Here is a 6156-nt window from a genome sequence, read left to right as displayed (position 1 = left end):
ACTTCTCACTGAGAGGTGCTGAAGAACAAATATCTTAAAAGCACTTAAAATTGGTTTTTGCAAGTGCAGGGCACTCTAACTCACAAATGCTTGCTAATCATTATTTTCCCCAGGCTCTTAATTTCTCCAGGTGCCAGGGAAATGCAAGATTAAATTAAACATTAGCAAATACCTTGAGTGCTGCATTTTCCACGTTGATATATTAACCGTGGTATTTTGAGCTGGGAAACATGAGACCATAATATATAAATTGGAATCCTAAGTACTCAACCATGCTCTCCCTGGGAGCTCTTCTAATAGATGTAAGTAGTGATGTTTCTTGAGAATATGCCCAGAGATCTGGAGCTGGGCAAATGTTCTCCAAGTCTAACAAGAGAATATGGTTTGCATTAGAAGTTTGAAGCATTTTTCTTTCCTTCATTTTTTCATGGTGTTGGGATCTCTCCTTCATTCTTTCCCAGGGGGTTTGGAGCCCCAGGTTGGTCTAGAGGTGAGTGCGTAGTGCCCTGAGACTTAACTGCACCTGAGCACCCAATTCTGGCCTACTGTGATGTGTTTAGGTCAGGGTTTAATATTTATGTTACTATGACTAAAGAATATTCATAGATGAGCCATGAGCAATTTGCTGTACAAAGTTTTGTTTTCCCTGAACTTTGTAATTATCTTTTTTCATTTGTTTGGTTTTCACGTTTTCATTATGAATTCACCCTCAAACTGTTCTCCATTTGTCCAAATCTCCTCTCAAGACATGTGGGAGCACTGATTTCATTTTTCTGAGCCTGTCTGAGATCCCTCTACTCAGCCCAGGCCTGTGGTCACCTCCGGGCTTGAACCGGGGACCACCCTTTGCTGGTGCACGGCAGACTGTCATCTCCTTTCTGTCCGGGGTGTCTTACTTCCTGTAGCCCACATCTTCTGCTCTCTCATCTTGGGGGGGGGGGGAGGGACACATTTTCCGGTAGCTTTCCAAGAAAGGGAGCACAGGAGTTAGTCTATGTCCCCCTTGCATGTCTGAAATGTCTTGATCTCTCTGAAGCCTGGTTGACAGTTTGGCTTCACACAGACGTCTAAATTGGAAATTTAATTTTCCTTCAGAACACTGGAGAATTGACTTCATTGCCTTTTAGCTTCTGCTGTTGAATTATGAAGCTTTTCTGATTCCCGCTTATGTGAATGTTACCTATTTTTTCTCTCTGGACATTTGTAGGATTTTTTTCCCTTTTTTTTTTGCCTCCAATATTGTGAAATGTCAGTCATCATGTTGGGTCCTTCTCAGTTGGGTCCATCAGTGGGTCCTTCTCATCAGGAAACTCATATCTTGTATTTCCAGGAAATTTTCTTGAATTATTTCTTTGATGATTTTCTCTCTTAAACACATTGTTTGCATTTTCTTTTCAGATATTAGTCTTCTGAACTTATTCTCTCTTTTCTTACCTTTTCTCTCCTTTTTCCCATATTTCTCTTTTTGCTCGATTTCCTGAATTTTACTTCCTAATACTTCTACTGAGTTTTCCATCTTGCTAGGGCATTTTAATATCAAGGGTTCTTTTTTTGTTGTTGTTCTCTCAGTTTTCCTTTTTTTGCAAAATGGTATCTTGTTCACAGTTAAAGTATTTTCCCTTGTCTCCCTGAGAATACCAAAGATAGTATTTCTGAAGTTTTCTTCTTCCTTGGTTGTCTCCTGTGTTGATCTCTCTTTCCTGTCAAAGGGCAGATGTCTGGTATCTTCAGATTTAAGGGTTGGGGCTAAGAAGCTGGTGGTGAGCTCTGAGGATCTGGGTGGCTTTTGTGGGTGTAGGGTTCGCCATGGGGAGACCTGCTAAGCTCTGTAACTGGGGGAGTCAGTGACGCCAGTATTCGTGTTTAGGAACTTCCTCTCGAGCTGGTCAGCTTCCCCAGAAATGTGCTTTTCAATCTCTTTCCCGGGAACTTAGTTCTACGAACAAGGTGGAGGAGAAGAGCTGAGGATCTCTGTGCCCATCAGGGTTCTCCAGGGAAGCAGTAACCAGTAGGATTAACCTATAAATGTTCAGAGATTTATTCCAAGGAATTGGCTTCTGTGGTTGTGGGGCTGGCAGTCCACAGGTCTGAAGTCCACAGGGCAGGCTGGCAGGCTGCACACTCAGGCAGCTTGAAGCAGGATTTCTTTTTTTCCTAGAAACCTCAGTTTTGCTCTTAAGGCCTCCAGCTGACTGGGTGTGGCCCATCCACATTCTAATCTGCTTTACTGAACGTCAACTGCTTGTAGGTGTTATAACCACATCTACACAGCATGTTCACAGCAACACAGTGTTTGACCAGGGACTGTGGCTTAGCCACGCTGACCCATAACCATCAGTCTTCTTATCTGATAAAGTTATAATTAATTCATCAGTAAATAATAATTAATTCAATAAATATTTGTTGAGTCGCCAGTCTATTGTCTTGGCCTTTAATCTTCTCTTCGGTATGAAGGAGAATCTGCTCTCAGCTGTGCGTGGTGCCCCGCAGGACAGCTGTTTGCACCCTGCAGAGCACAGGAGGTCAGACTCACTGGGGAGTGGAGAGTCAGGACCTCTGGAAGGCAGAATCGGAAAGGAAGTGGGTTTGCTGGTAGACAAACCTCTTTTTTATTGCCTCACTTTGCCCCCACTCCATCCTAGGCATGCAAAGTCATATGTCACCTGCCCAGATGCTTTCCAGATTTTTAAAATCACATTACTACTGGAGTAGATCAGTAAATCAGTAAATGTTCCTCCATTCTGCGAACGCGCCTGTGCTGGCTGCATAGCTAACGGTACAAGACCGTCTGGCCGGTCATACAGCCAGTGGAATTGACACAAACAGTGCATGATATATCTAAACATAATGGTTACAAGATTTCTGAAGCTCTTTTAATATGTCCTCAGGTGCTGGGGGCAAAAACAATCTATTAAGAGCAGGGCCAGCCCTCCAGGAGCTGATGGCCTGGGAGGGACAGTGTATCCTGTTCCAGGGAAGTGAGCGGACATGTGGGAGGGAAAGAGGGGGTGCAGGGGCTGGGTTTTAGTGGTGCCACATAGAGACACACACTTCTGACCAAAGAGATAGATTCTCAAAGGTACAGGAGTGAAGAGGCAGGTATATATGACATCTAGTTACATAACTATATGTGTATTATACTATATGCAATATACATCAGATATGATCACATATGTAATACCTGCCCTGAGGTCCTAGTTCCTAAAGGCAGGGACAATGGGGCTAGAGAAAGCTCCAGGCTTCCCTGACCCTGCTGCACCAGGCACCAGAGGGGCTGACGGTGTAAGGCTGCAGGGTTTCACCAGGCTTTGCTGGACACACAGGGTGGCTGGCCAGTAGCTGGCGCATCAGCTCTCCGGAGGGGCGGCACCTGCAGGTAGGTCCGCCAAGGTGGGTGGGGTGCTAGCCTGCCAGCCCCGCGTGAGGACCCGGCTTTGTGGCTTTGTCCCGTTCCCTCTTTGTCCCTGACGCTGTCTCAGAGAGTAAGCCACGAAGGAGCAATGGGGGGAAGAGCAGAAGCTGCCCCCACTTTCCTCCTCACCCTTGCCCACCACACAAAGCATGCACACCTACACACATGCATGTGCACACATGCACACACATGCAAGCACACACACGCGCACATGCATCCGCACGTGTACACACATGCATCTATCTGCACGCACGCACACACACTCAAGCACACACACAGCCATGCACACGCAATCACACACATACATGCATCCGCACGCACGCGCACACGCATGCGCACGAGCACACGCTCACCACACTCACGCATGCACACGCGCACACGTACACGCGCCCGTGCACACGCACGCACCCCGCAACCCCGCTGGGGCCACGAATCTGGCCTGCACTGTGGGCGAGTGGGGCCGCGGGTCAACCGTGAGACTGACGTCTCCAAACGGTCAGGGCTGCATCTTAAAGGACCCGAAAGAAACTTGCCCGCACGAGTGCAGGCCTGAAAAACAGGCAGTGGACTAGGCGGCAGGAAGGAGCCTCCCGAGCGGCGCCCAGCGGAGCTGACCGCACGGTGGGCGGCAGATTTGAGGCGCATTTGTGAAGAAAGCAACAATTCGAACGTGGCTCCAGAAGTGGAGGGAGAAGCTGGTGTGTCCCATCACCAGCGCTCCCAGGCGGCACGGCTGCGGGGGGGCGGGGGGGGACCGCCTCCCCCCTCCCGCCCGCGCCCCCCAACCCCCCCCCCCCGCCCGACCAGCGGGACCCGCCTCACCCCACCCCCGGCCCCAGCGGACGATGCGTGGCGGCGTTTGCACCTCCTCTTACCGAGTCCCTGGAAGCCGGGCCGCGGCTGCACCTGCAGTTAGCTGCATGAGTCCTGGGGCGACGTTTCTTCCCTCCTCCTTGTTCCCTGGGTTTGGTCCCCCGAGTATAAGGAAGGCGCCGCTCCTCGGTTTGTACGGTGACCTCACACCAGCAGCCGGTCCTTGCGTGGGCGCCGTGGACGTGGCCATGTGCGTCCTTTGCGCCTCCGTCGGGAGCGCGATCCGTTCGGCTTGGCTTTTCCCGCGGCACGGCAGCCTGCACTGACCAGTGGGCGCGCGACCCGAGGCTGGACTCGGGGTTCGGGGTTACTCGCATCCAGGGTCTGATGCGCCAACAGCTCCGGCCTGTGCTGCGTCTGTGGTCTGCAAGCTCGCAAGGAGCCGGTGGCGCGGCCTAGTGACCATGTCCCAGTAACAACCCCCTGGGGCCGGGGCTTGGCTCCCAAGCTCGGCCCCCACGGGCCCACGGCTCGCCTGTGTTCTCCAGCCACAGGCAGGGACGCCAGACTCACCTGCTCTTGTGGCGGCTCCGGGAGCTCCCCCAAGCCACAGGTGTCTTTGTTGGCAGGTTTCTCGAGGTCCCGGATTGCAGGTCAGGCTCGTTTTCACCTGGCACCAGAGATTTGATTCCCTAAGGAACTAGCGTTGGAAGCCCCTGGAACACGGTAGACCCCCAGTCAGTATTTGTTGGAGGATGGAATGCGGGGTTCTGGGGACAGCAGTCCCCCACTGGCAGCTCCCACTGTGGAAAACATCTTTATTTTCCTGCACTGCGGTCTCTTGCCGGGAGAGTGAGAAAGTCTACTTTTCGGTGTCTACAGGGAAAGCAGCAGCCTGTGAAATAGAAGCGGTAGGGGCCACATGACTGGGGTGGAGGGGAAGTTGAGACCCACGTCTTCCTTCTTCCTTTTGCCCTTGACTTTACAAAGTTACCAGGTACCCATAAAGTCCAGAGCCCCTTCAGGGCCCCCCTATTTGGACCCCAGCCCACCTTTACACCCTCTGCCCTGCAGCGTCTCCTCACCACCCCCACTCGGGTCAGCGACCGGATACACCTGTAACCTTCCGGCATCCTGTCCGTTTCCGGAGGCTTCCCTCCGGCCCCTCAACCACCCCAGGGGGAACGCCTGCACTGGTCCAGCACTGCTGGCTGGGCCACTCACTAGGCTTCACTGGGTGTGCTGAGAGTTCAAGCCTTTTCCCGTGTGAACACACCCTGTGAAAGAGGCCCCGGGCTCTTGTGACTCTGGGTTACAGAAAGCACAGGTCTTGCAGCGCCGTCACCGCCCGGAGCCCATGGTCAGGAAGCCCCCCGTAGCTTGGCTGGCTCGGGGTCTCCCAGCCTCCATACTGTCCACATTTGGGGCGATGACTCTGCTCTCAAGGGCTGAGGAAGCGGCCTCCGGGGCCGGCCCCGTGGATGCCAGTTCCTCTGCAGTAATTTCCACCACTCTTTCCCAAAAACACATTGTCTTTTCTGGATTTCTTCCAGAATAAACAGTCCAGGCTCCCGCGTCTTACCTTGCGCCGATCAAACTACCAGATCCACCTGGAGTACAGACGAGGCTTGCTCAACACAAAGCCAGCAGAAGCTTTTAAGGCACCGGCACAGACTAAAGAACTTGCACGGTGAGGGGGTAGACAGTGACATTTAGAGAACGATCTTACGGCCGAAGTCCTCCGTGATGATGGCTGGGGCCCTGGCAACCGTTAGCAGCTGGTGGCTCCTGGGTGGTGATGTGACAGGAGCAGGGCCAGTGGCCTAAGGACAGGGACAGATAGTCATTTGCAGAGAAGCTGACTTGTTGCCCTGGCTTGGGAGCCTCATGGGATGTGGGGGTTCCCACATTGCCACTCGAGAATGTATGAC

The 6156-nt window shown here is 52.1% G+C and overlaps 1 protein-coding gene across 3 annotated transcripts in view; it reads right to left on the bottom strand.

Moving 5' to 3' along the window:
- Nucleotides 1-2314: 2314 nt before the first annotated feature.
- Nucleotides 2315-6156, bottom strand: part of CD3H18orf63 (chromosome D3 C18orf63 homolog) — a 51158-nt gene continuing 47316 nt past the window's right edge. For 2 of the 3 annotated variants that reach the window (XR_008291671.1, XR_008291672.1), the window contains 2 exons: nt 4288-6048; nt 2315-2556 (listed from right to left, as the gene is read on the bottom strand). The gene's annotated coding sequence lies outside the window, so the exon portion shown is untranslated. The remainder of the gene's footprint in view (nt 2557-4287; nt 6049-6156) is intronic. The other variant, XR_008291673.1, reaches the window with a different exon arrangement.

Source organism: Acinonyx jubatus, chromosome D3, assembly GCF_027475565.1.
Source record: "Acinonyx jubatus isolate Ajub_Pintada_27869175 chromosome D3, VMU_Ajub_asm_v1.0, whole genome shotgun sequence".
In the NCBI taxonomy this organism is placed as follows: domain Eukaryota; kingdom Metazoa; phylum Chordata; class Mammalia; order Carnivora; family Felidae; genus Acinonyx; species Acinonyx jubatus.
Note: the sequence above shows the minus strand (reverse complement) of the source record. Positions and strands in the feature narration are given on the sequence as shown.